A 16,303-nucleotide genomic window follows, 5' to 3' on the forward strand; every position below is an offset into this window, starting at 1 on the left:
AATGGTAGATTTGATTTCCCACTTCTCCAATTTTACTTTTAACTCCATTTTGCAAACAAAACCAGCCTAAGATATTGAGTTTAAATGCAATGAGATTATGTTAAAATGTTTGGGAATAATGAAAAAGGAAACTAGGGGTTGTTTCCAACTTTAGCGCTACTCAGAGTCGACTCATTGAAATTAATGGACATTATTAACTTAGCCCCATTAATTTCAGTAACTCTGAGTTAGGTTCTTAGATGGCCACAATCCTAACATGCCAATTAAATCACTGCATACACACCATACATTTAAAGTACATGGTTTTCCCCAAATAATTATGGAAACAGTAGCATGGCTGGAGTGGTGCAAGCTATGTCCCAACACCAGGCACAAGATCTGGGGAGCAAAGGCTTAAGGTTGATGCCTACAGAGTGTAGATTGAAATGATTATAATCACATGGATCTTGCACATTCAAATATGATTTCCACATTTATTTAGTTATCAAAAAATCAAAATTACCTCTAAACAGTCAATGTTTTTATTAAGCCCATATAGGTAATTTTGATTTAAAAAAAGAAAATAAATATGAAAATCATATTTAAATGTATGAAATTTGTTGAATTATCATGGGTGGCATTCAATTAATAGTTTGCACTAGTACAAGGGTTAACGCTAGAACAAGGGAATTTTCCATACTTCTCCCTATTCCACCCCCAAATCTGCTCTGGAGGGTTGGGAGAACCCCAGACCACATTTAAGGGGTACACAAGGAGGAGAGAAAGGAAGAACATTCCACTTTAGAACTATATTGAATAAGGTAAAGGTAAAGGTACCCCTGCCCGTACGGGCCAGTCTTGACAGACTCTAGGGTTGTGCGCCCATCTCACTCAAGAGGCCGGGGGCCAGCGCTGTCCGCAGACACTTCTGGGTCACGTGGCCAGCGTGACAAAGCCGCATCTGGCGAGCCAGCGCAGCACACGGAAACGCTGTTTACCTTCCCGCCAGTAAGCGGTCCCTATTTATCTACTTGCACCCGGAGGTGCTTTCGAACTGCTAGGTTGGCAGGCGCTGGGACCGAACAACGGGAGCGCACCCCACCGCGGGGATTCGAACCGCCGACCTTTCAATCAGCAAGCCCTAGGCGCTGAGGCTTTTACCCACAGCGCCACCCGCGTCCCGAATACAGCCCACTGATTTTAAGGTCATGTTTACTCTTGATTCATATAGTGCATTGATTGTTTTGGGAAATTTAGGTGTTTATTTAAACCTCAATTGAATTAGACCACGAAACAATAGTCAGATATTGCAACCTGGAGAAGTTCTTCTGCTAGGGCTACTGGAGCACAACCTTCCCAACGAGAATATCAAGCATTTTTTCTAAATCAGCTCAGAGGAGGCATTTTTGGCAATCTTCTGTTCTCCGGGCAATCAACTCTCCATGCCACTCAGCTGATACTAATACAAAAGAATAGTAAAGTTTTCCCACTTACTGTCTCTGGGGAGAAAAACAACAACAACATGTGAGTGTTGTTTGAATATTAGAATTATTGACTGTTAGACAGCTGGCTTTTCATCTCCTACTAGGAAGACTTCCACTCCTTCTGTTGTTATAAGGACTTTCCAGCTATCGCTATGCCAGATTACTGATACCTGAAAGCCTTTAACTACAGCTCTGCATCATGAGCATGCTCAGAGCTGTTTCCTTGAAGGCCAGATCTCCTCAACCTTTAATGTGTTCTGGTAACCAGAGAAGCCACAAGTAGTGTTTTCTATCTGGGTCGGCTTTTTTGTTTTGTTTGGTATTAGGTTTATGTCTTTGCTGCAAAGAGACAAAGCAAGCAAGAAACAATGGGTAATAGGTAGGCAGCGGGTGGCGCTGTGGTCTAAACCACTGAGCCTAGGGATTGCCGATCGGAAGGTCAATGGTTCAAATCCCCGCAACGGGGTGAGCTCCCATTGTTCGGTCTCAGCTACTGCCAACCTAGCAGTTCGAAAACACGCCAAAAAGTGCAAGTAGATAAATAGGTACTGCTCCGGTGGCAAGGTAAACGGTGTTTCCGTGCGCTGCTCTGGTTTGCCAGAAGCGGCTTAGTCATGCTGGCCACATGACCCAGAAAAACTGTCTGTGAACAAACACCGACTCCCTCAGTCTATAGAGCGAGATGAGCGCCGCAACCCCAGAGTTATCCACGACTGGACCTTACGGTCAGGGGTACCTTTATCTTTACCTTTTACTAATGTGTAGGCACTGCCACACAAAAAGATCAAGAGCTACTGTCAAGGAGCGGGTCGCTTTCCCGAATCCTCACTCCAAGCTACTAATCAATCACACGCAGGCACCAAATGGGTTACCAGGCTTTATTATTCTTCTTCTTCTCTGGCACCAGCTACAGGACATCAAACAGCAAATATAAAACACGGCATGTTCTCTCCCTCCCCCAGCAGGTTAACTTGAAGATTTATAGGGGCTGGGGAATGCTGGCAACCAGCCAGCGCCATCACATGCTCCCACTTTGGGGACTAATTGTTACCAGCTACCTGAGGGGCCCCACCCAGTGATACTTGCTCACAGGATCACTACTTCATGACAGCTACAAGTTTGTTTGGGGTGTATTGTTACTATCTTATATGCCAAAGATGGCCCTGAGTCCAATGAAATAAAAAATATATATTAACAGCAATTGATGGTTCCATAGATTTGACATGTGTTGCAGGCCAGGAAACTTGAAGATCAAACTCTAATGAAGGTAACAAAGGGCTGACAAATTAAAAATTAACAGACACCTGGGTCTCAGTGACATGCACCATAACCTGTACTAGATTTTTAAAGAATTGTGTTGTTTTGTAATACAATATGCAATTTGTCAACATAATCAGACTCTTTACCAGCAGGTTGGAAGGTAACAAACATAACATCATTTGTAAAAGGATCCAGAGGGGAGCCAGGAAATTATAGATCCATTAGTATAACATCTGTCCCAGGTAATTGGGAAAAGGATTATTAAAGTTAGACTCATTAAACATATAGCAGAGCTGAGCAGGGATTAGCATTGCTTCTGTAAAAGGAAGTCCTGCTTCAACAACTTCCTGCAGTTCTTTGAGAGCTGCAACAAGCATGTAGATCATTTTTCATTATATTCTTGGGCTTCCAAAAAGGTATTGACAAATTCTCTCCACAAAAGCTCTTGAGCAAACTTCACAGCCATGGGATTAGAAGATAGATCCCCTTATGCTTAGTATTTGTATGGAGAACAGAAAGCACTATGGAAGAGTAAGCAGTCACATTTCACATTGGTTGAAGTCAGCAGATCCATGTTCTGCCTGGCCTGGTGTGATTTAATTTGTTCATAAATAAATAACCTGGAGTCAGGAGTGAGCAATGAGGCAGCCAAGTTTGTGGATGTCCCAGGAATCTTCAGGATGGTGAACAGCAAGTAAAAAGAAATTGATTCACAGCAATCACACAATAAACTTGTTTTCACATAAGAATGTATGAGGCTTTGTTCCTCCTCCAGTTCTTTTGCTCCTGCACTGCTGTGAGCCAAACCATGCACGTTGTCTCAACCCTGGTTTGTGATCTGCCTCCTCCAGACAAATCACAAGCTGTAAATCAAAGACGAACAAAGGCAGTCCTGTTGCCCAGTTCTGGCTAGAATCAACATCTGACTCAGAAGCCCAGCATTCCCCAATGGACTGGCAGCAGTGACAGAGTATGAGTCATCCTTTTTTATTGTGCAGACTTTATGATTTGTGCAGATGATGATATCGGGGCAGTTATACTTGATCTTCTTCCACTACTGTTTGCACCTGCAAAACATTTGGGGTGGACGTATTGCTTCGTTTTCAATCAGTGCAAGTCCCGTAGCTTCCTGCTGAAATCCTGTAACTTTTTATACCACAAATGTTCTGATTTATTTTATGTCTCACTTTTGTTGCAGTATAGCACAAGAGGGTCCCTCCAGGCAGCAAAAACATGATAACGTTTGGAAAGCATCACAGAACAATCAATAAGTTGAAGTGATGTGTGGCAGGTCCAATATAAATCTACCACGAATGCACTATTATTGTGGCAATTGCATGTTGCAGAATACACTTGCAAAAAAACCCACAGCCTGATGGGGCCCTAACTCTCCCTGGATGGTTGCAAAATCTATATTTTGAAAACTGCTGCAAAGTGTGAATCTTTAAAATCAGGGCCTGGTGATATTCGAAATAAGCTCCCTTGCTATGGATAATTATTTAGATTTCACAGCTGTCATAAGCAAAACATGCTTCAAATAACTGCTGTTACACTAAGCAGAGAAAGTAGTGAAAAATTACCCATTTCATTCAGCTCCTTTAACCCCTCATCAAATAGCAAAGGGAACATTCTCCTCAAACTGATAACTTCAGTTAGCAAGCTAAAGTTACTGTGTGTCTCCGTTGCTTTTCACATCAAGATTGCTAATTGATTATAATGCATGCAAAATTGAAAAGGCATTGTATTTCCGGATACCTGCTGTTTTGCGTATCTATATTTGCATTAGCATTTTCATTTTCATTTTCGTTAGATCAGATTCCTAACTTTAAAAAAAAGAAACCTAAAGAGTCATCTTATTATGGAGTGTTATTCGTAACATTCTGCTTGGACATGGTAATGATAAAAAAGCAAGCTCATAAGTCACTACCTTGATGAAGCAAATTTGTGCCTAGGTCTAAGACCCAGGTTCCATAAAACCCTGATGGGGTCCATAATGGAAGAAACGTGAGACGTAAACAGTGGTGGCTGGTGTCCATTGGGATTGGTAGGGCAGAAGGCAGAGAGACCAGCAGTAGATGGAGCCAGGATGGGCCCAGTGACAGACAGAACCACCCACTGACTAGCAACTAAGATGGCAGACAAGAGGGGGCTGGAGGTTTGTGAGGACGTGCCTCCACTAGATGTAAATGTTCTACTGTAGAAATAAATAACTCCATCCATCCCACATCTGTTCCGGGATAGTGTCTGTCAGGGGCTCAGAGGCAGAGCCACAGGGGAAAGAGGAGTTGGAGAGCGAAGAGGAAGGATCTGAGGGGAGCTTAGGAGGGTATGACAGTGACCCGGGAGATTCCATGAGTCTCTCCAGCGAATCAGAAGATTCCCAGAAAGAGGCGCCCAGGGTCAGGGCAAGGGGGGCCAGCAGTGAGTCCCCAAGCGGCAGCTGGAGATCAGGGCCAGCTTCCCCGCCAAAGCGTAGCGGGGGGGAAGAAGCCCACAGATCAGAACCAGCGTCCTCTCCAGCAGGGAGAGAGAGTGAGTCAGAACTGACCACGCCTCCGTCAGAGAGTGGAGGGGCGGAGCGGAGGTCAGTTCCAGCCAGCCCCCCCGAAGGGGGAAGCAGTGACAGGAGCAGTGTAGCCGTTAGGAGGAAAGTGGCCGGCTGGGCGCGTGCGCCAAGTTCAAATGTGCAGGCGCGCGGGACAGCAGAAAATCCGGATTGGGAGCCAGGTCCCAAAGCCCGCCGGAGACAGGGGGAGGAGTCAGAGGAATCCGCCTCCGAAGAGTCCAGGAAGGGTGGGACCCCAGGGGGCAGGAGGACCCAGAGGAGAAGAGAGCAGAGGAAGAGGTGGAGCAAAGCTTGGGTGTTAAACTGGTGTATGGGAGGGGAAGAGTCAGACGGAGCTTCGACGGTCTAGAGTTACAGACGTAGGGCTGCGCGCCACGGATGTAAAACCAACAATGAACTTCAATAAAGACTTCTGTATATAAAGAGACACTGGCGTTGGTCCTTTGTGAGCTGGGACCTGAGGCACCCCTGACAGTGTCAGAGATGCCCTTTTCTTGTGGACATAAGAGGAAAGGAGATGGATGCCAGCTCTGTGCTTTGCTGTCTGCATGGGTAGTCTCATGCAGGCCAGCCAATCAGAGGTAGGATAAGGCTGGATATTTAGGATTGGTAGGCCCACCTTCCACAAAATGCACCCCACAAATGGAACTGCTGTGTGTCTTAATTAGGCCTTGCTTATCCTTTAGCTGAACACCCACTGCATTGTGGGATGGGTGCTAGACAGTAAAGTTAACTAACACAGTGTAGTCTTTACAAATCATTGCAAAGCTTTGATATAATCATGACCTTAGCTTTCCCAATCAATCCGTATCTTCCTTCAGAGAGTTCCAGGAAAGTGAGAAGTTGCACATCAGACCAACTATAAAGCCTATTTAAAAAACAGTGGTGGTTGATGTGTCTGTGTCTTCAGGCCACTAAAAGAACTATGCAGTTAGGTGCTTCTTGAAATATAGGCGAGCAATAAAAAAAAGCAGCAGAACAAACTCTCAGAAAATGTTTAGAGTAGTTTGGATGAAAAAGAAGTATCAGGGTTTGTTGCAAAAACACCACCACCACAAACTGCTGTTCACTTTAGAGACAGACGATAGTCTATCTGATGAGCATCAGTTAATATTATAAATGAAAGAATATCTGTTAATAAACAAAACGAAAGAACCAAGAGGGGGGAAAGAGATCAATTTCTTGAGAGACATTATTTGGACTTCTGTGGATTCAGCTTTTTGGCCTCAATTAAAAATGTGACTCATGAGTAAGGAGTTATATGAATTCTGCTGCTTACTCATGCTGACTGAAGATCTGAAATCTGATGTCTGTACCTAGCATGTCATAAAGCAGGGCTGATGAAATGTTCCTCCTCTTTCAGCTGCAAAAACAGAATCTTTCCCTTATTCAGGCTATATTGTCACATTAATCTTTTTCTCACACAGACATCTTTGTCTGGAGCTCCTCTTAGTGGAAAGGAAGAGAATCCAAGAATACAGTATATAAAGGTGTGCTTACCTGTAGACTCATATACGGAATATCTGTGCATTGAATTTGTGACATAGGCATCACTTTCACAGGGTATGAAGGTGGATCTCAAAGTGCATATAAAACCACGTTGATTTGATTTTTCAGCTCCTAGGAAACATAAAGAACTAAAAGTAGTATCTAACTTATTCCCGATATTTAACATGCCAGGTGGCACAGTTTGATGCAAGCAGCTTCGAGTTTATATCTCTTTCCCTTTAGTGAAGGCAACTATTTTCTATCCTTCTAAATAAGGAAAGATGCTGTCACAGAACCTGATAAAAGTGACAAATCACACTTGCCAAGACTAATGGGAAAACATTATCTTCTTCATAAACACCCTATCTGGGATTTACATAATAGGAACTAAATTTATTTTCCATTGTTGTCAACATTTTAACAGCTAAAGATGGATCCGGGAAAGTGGAAATGTAATTTTTACCAACTACAAAAGATATGCAGCAGACAAAATACCAGTATCATTAACAAGTGTCTCCTACGAAAGACAGATGCTTTTAATTGACCAATTTGCTTGAAAGCCCTTTTAAAACAAGAAAAGTGTGTGTTAGTTAACCAGTGCAGTTTCCATATGGGAGAGTTCTAGAGCGAACCCAATCACAGCTCTTCCATTGTAAGCTACAAGCGGGATAGAAATTGACTTGCAACACTATTAGAGAATATCACACTTTTTGTGTGGGCACATCTCACTAATCCATACCAACGGACTGGGCATGGCATAGCAGCTGTGAGCATGAAAGGTCCAAGTCACCTGACCAGCCTTTTGAAGCCCAGCACACATTCATTATAACTTTTGTTGTGGGCACCATTTTATTGCCTTATTTATCTACTTTTAATTTATCGGTTAATGGCATATAAAAGGTCGTTGATAAATAAAATAGAGCTAAAATATTTTCCACCTCTATACGTCTAGTGTTATAGTGTTAACTCGCCATAATGCTATATAATGTTAATTTTAAACATAATGACTTAAGGGTAATAACAATAACTTTCTGTTTACTGTCACAAACTGCGTTACTAAAATGGTGACTATTCGGAAAGCCTTTTCATCATTTATTTTTAAATGTCTTTATTGTGCTAATGTTGTAGTGCCATAAATGCAAAGATACTCATATATAGTATAAGATCTATATCAATCTATGAATATTTGTTGTAAGATTAATATACCTTTTTTCTTTTTTATGTATACCTATGTTTGCTTGTTTTTTATGTATGCTGTTTTCTTTTTGCTAAAAAAAGATTTTTTTAAAAAAAATACTCGTTTCTTTTAAATTGCTTTTAAACAAAAAACAACAACAACCCTTCCTGCTGTGGTTATTGGTGATAACAAATCATTTTGTGTAAATTAACATTATAGCAATGTAACATTATAGTTTTACAGCACTATAACACCTTTCCACCGAAAACAAGTGATAGCTAGGAAAGCATTTTAACACTAATTAAAAGATTTTCTGAGGAAAGTGAATGGGGTGAAAAAATGTTGTCCACTGCAAAGATTATAGTGAATGTGTGCTGAGCTGTGATAAGTTCTCCCACCTGACATGTCACAGCCTAGGTCAAAACGCCACCTTTTTCAAAGACTGGAAGAGTGGTGCTAAATGCAGAAACAGCTGTGGAGATTATGCTAGTCTTCTGGGAAAAGTTGAACTTTCAGTGTTATGAGAAAAGACAGACGGATTACAAGGAAAATACGGGATAACAATGACTGGATGGCAGCACTGTGCAGATTCTGAAGCATGGCATTTTCACACTACTAAACACCTAGTGTAGAAGCACTGCAAACAATACAAGCCGTCCACTTTTGATTGCAAGTCAAAGCATAGCTACATAAGAAATCTCCAAAGAGCCCTACTGATTCAGAGCCAAGACCAACCCAGTCCAGCGCTCTGTTCTTCACAGTGGTCAACCATATACATTGGCAAGCCCACAGAAAAAGACAGGAAGGCCCTCTTTTATGTTGGTCTCTCAACTCCTGGACACAGCATGTTATCCTGATGACTAGTAACCCTTGATAGCCTTATGCTCCTTATCTACACATCCTCTACACAGCAGTACCAATGCAAGGGGCAGTTTGGTTCAGTATCTCCGAACAGTGCAAGATTCCAGGGTTTCCTGGTTCTTACACAGGGTTCGTGCTTCCTTCTGGGAATGAAGTACAGCAGAGATTTTGGTGTCTCTTTGGGATATATGGCTTATTTACAGACAGATACACAACCTGAGCCCATGATGGAGGGACTCACATCATGAACAGCCCAAAAGGGTCTTGTTCCTACCCTAGCCACAGCCTTGGATTCCAGCAGACCTCAAACATCACATTCTGCCTCTCTGGCTTTCCAGCTTGCTGCTTTATTTCTTGCTCAACTCTCAACGTTAACCCTGTGACTTTATCCGTTGAGGGAGTTGTCATCTAGCACAAGCCCGTTTAATAGCCCATCACCCTGTTAGGATATTTCCATTCCACCTTAAAAAGGGAACAGGCTGTTGTGTGTCACATGCCTGTGTACTTCCTGCTCACTGGGAGTTTCCGTTTTGTATATAGCTTTTGTTCCGGCTGTTTTTCCTCGACATGGATGCAAGCAGTCATGTTTTTCCTTTGTTCTGACCAACGTTGAATAAAGCTGTAAATATGCTCTCCTGGGTGAATCTTCCGTTGTGGAAACTCTGCGAAAAGGGCGTGCATGAGTCTTGCAATGTGTCTGAGGCTCGTGTCGCTAATTGACTGATGCTGTTCCAACGGGAGACCGGAGATTGTCCGGAGACGACGTGGCCTGCCTGATGGCCTTTGTCTCCGTGGCAGTATCCCAACACACCCATCTGGCTTAATTAGCTTTAAACACTTGCTGGATCTAGGGATTAGCAGTGTCTGACACACATCTTAGTACCCCAAGCATTGATTAAATTCTAACACTTACTGGATTCAGAGATTAGAGAGGCCCAGCACCCACAAACTCATAATTTCCACCCTCCCTTCCCCACAAGTGGGAGGGGTTTGCGGCACCGAGCGGAGGTTCAACTGGGTGAGTGCCTCCCACCTGCTTGGGCCGGATTTTGACCCACCCTCGGCCAGGGAGGACAATGGATGGCCAGCCGGGGGTGGGGCTAAGGGCAAAGAAAAGAGGCTGACCCCATTGTCCAAGCCTCTTTTGGTTTTCTTCCTTCCAGGAAACTCATAATGCACTCCTTATAACACACATTTCAACTACTTCCAGAAGCATGTAAATAGGCTGAGAAAAAAAGACACAGTTGGAGCTATTCCCAATAGAGATCTCCATATATGTCCTCCCTCCATATGTGGGTGTGGACTTCAACGTATGGAACTACAACATGAGAGAACAGCTCTCAGTGATTTCATCTTCCATCGACTAGCCATACGGATGACAAAGACTGTGTTTCTTTGCATACTTACCTCAGAGTAAGCTCAACTGAGTATGGTGGGTAAGGTTTGTGCTGATGTTATGATTACAAATGTTCTCTTCACATTTCATTTGAATGAAAATTCAAGAGATAAGGGGGAGGGGGAGGGTGGTGAAAGAGAGAAACAAAGTTATGATGTAATGCAGCACTGGGGATGTCCACCTGGACGCTTAGACCTAAGCTCTCAAGCTTGCACTCTCTGGGGCAAAGGAAAGCTTTAGAGCAATGAAACGTGAAGTCCACAGTGATATTTACAATGCATTTGAGGATAGCACTGAAGCCCATTGGACTCAGCAGCAGCCCAAGGGGAAAGCGTAGGGGTGCTGGATGCCACAGTTTCATTCAGCTGAGGATAATCTTCTGAAAAGCATAATAATAAAGAACTGTTAATGAGCAGGAAGCTTCATAAACCAAAGATATGCTCAGATGCTCACAATCTCAAAGGAGCAGCAGCAATCTTGAGACTCCAGGTGAAAGAAAGAGAGAAAATATGAGGTTTCTTCCTTTCTTTGGTCTGGTTGGGACCAAAGTGTCATTGGACTCCTTCACCAGAATCATTTAGCAACCAACAGCCTACCCTGCAGTTGACCCCTCATAAGGAGAAACTGGAACCCTTGCATAAAATGTCTTTTATAGAGTACCTCACAGGCAATTAGAGGAAATTTTCTTAATGTTCACAAATACAACAATGCCGACAATTTGCATTCTGGAACATTATTTACATAAGTTTGAGATGACATAGTTTTAATCTTCAGCATAGACATAAAGGCCACATTCATACATCACACTAAACCATGGTTTTGTGTTATGGGGTCATGCAGGATTGAGCCACAGCAGGCTTTGGGCTTGGGTGCTTCTCTAATACACTTACTCTGCTCTTCCTGCACAGCTGGGAGATATACAGAAGACACTGTTTCTGCTTTTGGTTAAGCATCCAGACTGACAAACTGTGGTTGTGGATCGAGGGCCCGACCCCCGCTATGTGAAATAAACACACAAGGACACATGATATAAGGTTAATGGGCAAGAAAAGGCCACAACTTTATTGATTACAGCAGTGAAAAGGTATTGGCTTAGGCATTGGATGACTATAGGAGGTGGGTTTATTCAACAGTAGGTGGAGCCTGTTGATGCCAATCCAACTATAGGCTCACCCCTGATGTCACCGAGGGTCGTGCCATGGCCTCCCGCCAAGCAGGCATCAGACGGAATACACGACCGCCAGATTCCTTTAACGGAATAACCCATGGTAGATAGCATAGGCGATGGCCACACCTAGCCCTTGACACACATGAATCCAATGCCTAACCTACCCACCAATACCACAAAAGTTGTGACGATTGCTACGAGGTAGGCGAAAAAACCAAAAAGCCTAATGCCAAATGGAAAAATTCCTACCAGGCCCCCCAGACAACCGGGGCGACCAACCTAAGGTCCATAGCAAGGCCAAAAAACCTAGACCCTGAGCTAAATGGGAGTGGAGGGTGGGTGACTCGCTGCAGGACGACAACGACTGAGGAGGAGGCGGAGCTGGAGCCGCAGCATTAAGCTGCTAAACACGCCCCCCGGAGACACCTGGTTGGCTGCCTCCGGTGGGCGTGGGCGCCAGCCAGGTGAGGAGGGGCGGGGGCTAAGGCCCCCGGCCAGGGGCGGAGCTCGGGCTCCTGCCCACAACCACTCCCCTCTCTTCCAGGGAGGAGAGTCTTTAGCATTACCTCTGGTTAACTTAAAACAAGTCAATTTCAAATCATGGTTTTGAAAGCTGGGCTTGTTTAAATTAAATTAATCTGTATTTCTGGTCCAAATGACATGGCACATGGTGGTTAATCAAAAGCAAAGATTCTGAATTCTTCTGGTGTCTGAACATGCTTGTTATGCTAGCTGTATTATGAGTAAGGGGCCTTCAGATGTAATGGGGAAACATGGTATCTCCCCATGAGAACAAACTGAGGTTTAGACATCCAGACATCCTTTTAATTGTACATTATTGGTTATTGGTGCTCTTGGTGCTCTTGGGACAGTTACACACAATACTATTTCAATATTGTTTGTGCCTCCAAAGGTTTTGGGGCAGCCACACTGCTTTGCTTCCAATCAGCGCATAACTTCTTGCTGAAATCATTTTATACCATAGGCAATCTGGTTTATTCTTGTCCTGCTTTTGATGTGCTACATCCCCTCCAGAAAGCAGAAATGTGGTAACACTGGGGAACAAATCCGCAACTAATATAGAATGATAGTGTCACGAACATGCTGCAGATTACATTTTCGATCAAACATCAGTCTTAGGAGGGGATCTTAGTTCTTGGCTTTTCCAACTAACTGGAGTTTCCCTCACATGGTAAAATAGGGAGTGAACCACCTTTTCTGCTACATATAGAAAGGCAGCACAAACAACAGAGACCTTAATTTGATGGCACATGTTTCACCTCCAGAAAAATGGGCTGTCTTTTCTGTGGATTAACAGGATAATGTCAACTCACCCTTTTCTACTTCATCGCTTTGCATGCCAAAAGGAATTAGAGGGTCAACTGACAGGGCAGCAAAAGTCACTATCCTTGACTAAGCTTATTCTTCTCATTTGTTTATTCCATAATGTATAATCTAGTTGTCAGTTTTCATTTTCCTTTTAAAGCCTTTCCTTTGCCAATTTCCACCACTCCAATATTAACCAGTGGGTTTAAATTTTTATTTCTGTTTCTCCTAATTTCATCTCACCATTGACAACCAGGGCAAACTCTGGCTTTCCAGAACTTCACAACCTCTTAGCTCAAGTGGGCTCTGGAGGTGGAAAGTCTGACCCCCCAAAAAACTTACTGTGTTGTACAGATCAGGCCATTGTGAGGGAAACAGAGGTTGTGGCTTGTGACAAACTCTAGTCAGTTTCACAACAAACCAACATCAGGTTGTACAGCTAGTTTGTTTAATTAGCCAGCCTTTGTGATAAATCACAATCCAGGTTCTCTTCTACAATGATCAGAGTGAAGGAAATAGCTTGCAGCTGTTGTGCCAATCCGTTCCGCACGGTCGTCAGGGAGCCCTAACTAGTTCTAACAAGCCCAGGTTTCAAATTCTTCCCAGGTGTCCACAGAAGCTCATTAATCCAGGTAGGGGAATTCCCCAGGACGGATCATTTAAGCCGAAACAAAATATCCCTCATTTTACAGTAGAGCATAACCGCAGGGCATCAGACCATGTAAACAGTATGAGTCTCTGAATGACTGGAATGCTGAGTGGAATGAAGACATGGAAAGAAAGAGCGCTTCATGCAAGCAAAACAGGGAGGGTCCTTCAAATTAAAAACATACCTTTCCACCCACGATGCATGGACCACTGCTTCAGGTTAAAGGAATGGAGGCGGCTCACTCACAAAAGCAGGTGCTGGGAGAGAGAAGGAGACTGTTCTAAGCTTTACTTAAGGAAATGAACTTTATGAGATTCCAAAGCCTGTTTCATGGACAGCTTATCTGTCACCAGTGAGAGGCTGGGAGCTGCAAATAAGCTCCAGAGAGCTAATTTAAAAGCTATGCAGAACTGGACAGATTTAGCACATTTTTCTTCCCAACCTAATTTTTAAAAAAGAAAAAAGATTCCTCCTCCTCCCCCATCCAAGTTCTATTAAAAGAAAAACCAACAGAAATCTCAGCACTTGCCTGAGAAAGTCCATTTCCTAATTGTTGCTACTGAGATCTATTTTTGGTTCTGGCTGTTGCAGTTCCCGAAATTATGTATTACGGCTGTTGGGATGTTTAAACTGTTGCTGTTTCTTGGTTCTTATATTTTGGGAACCGCTTTGAGATTTACAAATGAAAAAAAATCAAAAATAAATAAGGAAACTTTCTCACATTTCTTGCACGTAGATTTGGTACCATCAGTATTGTATTATTATTATCATTTCATTAAAATGTCATTTTTGCAAATGGGATGTTTCATAAACATTGGCTAACTTTTGCCCTAAAAAAAGGGGGGGGTATTCCCCGTTTAGTGGTTTCCAAAAGCTACATGATTGTCTATAGCTGTACACAGTGGTTGCATTCTCAAACTACGGTATGTTGCTGACTCCTGAGGAAGAGAATGCAGCTCCTTTGCTCCTTCCAGGGCATTTTATATTAGTGTAGGATGGCAGCTTAGCAGAGGTTTGGCTTCGCATGTTGTTCAGACCCAGGTTCCTAGTTAAGGGCTCTCCTCCCTAACCCTGATCTGCAGACCCAAGGTTTGTCCTATGGTTAAAGAGCAGAAACCTCAACCACAATAGCAGGATAGGACAGCATGCTAAGCCAAACTTTGGCTCACGCACTGCACTGACCTCCTCTGGGGAGAAGCAAAGTGGGTGCAAGTTTCTCTTCAAGATACTCCAGCTCAGCAGGAGGTGCAGACCAGATCAGTGTTGGTGTATGCAGTTTGTCAAGTGAATACACAGTACAGTGGTACCTCGGGTTAAGTACTTAATTCGTTCCAGAGATCCGTACTTAACCTGAAACTGTTCTTAACCTGAAGCACCACTTTAGCTAATGGGGCCTCCTGCTGCTGCCGCACCGCCGGAGCACAATTTCTGTTCTCATCCTGAAGCAAAGTTCTTAACTGAAAACACTATTTCTGGGTTAGCGGAGTCTGTAACCTGAAGCGTATGTAACCTGAAGTGTATGTAACCTGAGGTACCACTGTATTCTCAGACAGGCTGGCTATCAGCATAAGCCACACCATTTGTTTGTTTGTTTGTTTGTTTGTTTGTTTGTTTGTTGTTTGTTCTTATTTATTATTACATCTATATCCAGTGCTTTTTCCCTAGAAAAATAGGTGCTGGTACTCACCATGAAGCTGTTAAGTAAGCGCCACACTTTATAACAACAACAAAAAAGAGGTGCCAGTACTGCATACCCTTAAGTACCCCTGGGAGAAACCACTGTCTATAGCTCACTTTCTTCTGAGAAGTTCAAGGTGATGGTCTTGAGAGGCAGGTTAAGCTGAGAAACAGCCTGCTGAACCAGAGCAAGAGCTGGTGTGGTGTAGTGGTTAAGAGTATCAGACTAGGACCAGGGAGACCAGGGTTCAAATTCCTACTCAGCCATACAGCTTGCCAAGTCAATCACAGTCTCTCAGCGAGGATAAAATGGAGAGGGAAGAGAACCATACATGGCACCTTGAAGGAAAGGTGGGATATAAATGTAATACAGTCATCATAAATATAAAATAACAATGAGTAAATAACAAAATAGGGGACACGGGTGGCGCTGTGGGTTAAACCACAGAGCCTAGGACTTGCTGATCAGAAGGTCGGCAGTTCGAATCCCCATGACGGAGTGAGCTCCCGTTGCTCAGTCCCAGCTCCTGCCAACCTAGCAGTTCGAAAGCACGTCAAAGTGCACGTAGATAAATAGGTACCGCTCCGGCGGGAAGGTAAACGGCGTTTCCGTGTGCTGCTCTGGTTCGCCAGAAGCAGCTTAGTCATGCTGGCCACATGACCCAGAAGCTGTACGCCGGCTCCCTTGGCCAGTAAAGCGAGATGAGCGCCACAACCCCAAAGTTGGCCACGACTGGACCTAATGATCAGGGGTCCCTTTACCTTTACCTTTTAAACAACAAAATAAGTGGATGCTGTCTGGTGGTGCCCTTGGTTCTGATTCTAATACCAAATAACATTATTTTTCAACCAACCCTCTACTGCTACTACTATTAATTATAATTATTATTAATTTGTAATAAGTAAGGCCTGTTCCTTTGGTGCGGATACCCTCTGCATAGTATGACAGTGCACAGAAAGAAGCCTCTCTGAGTTCAATGAGATGGATCCCTAGGGAAGTGCATATACAATTGCTGCCTGAAGATAATTTATCGGGCTGGATTTTTCATTGCAGTGGGACATATTTGTCACAAGATGGCAGAAAAAGACTATGAATATAACAGCTCTATTTTACACAAACTGAAAAGATACCGCAGCATACTCACAGGAGCATGCAAGATAACTGCACATTTTTCAGAGGTTATTTTTAAACTTGGTCAGACTTACGGGTCAGTACACTAAAGAGAGGAAAAAAGAAAATAAAAATCAGAAGGGCAGGAATTCATGAAATGA

General features: G+C 43.4%; 1 long non-coding RNA gene across 1 annotated transcript; it reads right to left on the reverse strand.

Moving 5' to 3' along the window:
• Nucleotides 1-1,167: 1,167 nt before the first annotated feature.
• On the reverse strand, nt 1,168-13,773 carry LOC144328969 (uncharacterized). The gene is made up of 4 exons (XR_013394356.1): nt 13,539-13,773; nt 10,486-10,590; nt 6,790-6,909; nt 1,168-3,790 (listed from the first exon to the last, which is right to left on the reverse strand). It is a non-coding gene; the product is annotated as an uncharacterized LOC144328969 (long non-coding RNA).
• Between the last annotated feature and the right edge of the window lie 2,530 nt (nt 13,774-16,303).

The sequence above is a fragment of the Podarcis muralis genome, chromosome 10, assembly GCF_964188315.1.
Source record: "Podarcis muralis chromosome 10, rPodMur119.hap1.1, whole genome shotgun sequence".
Taxonomy (NCBI): domain Eukaryota; kingdom Metazoa; phylum Chordata; class Lepidosauria; order Squamata; family Lacertidae; genus Podarcis; species Podarcis muralis.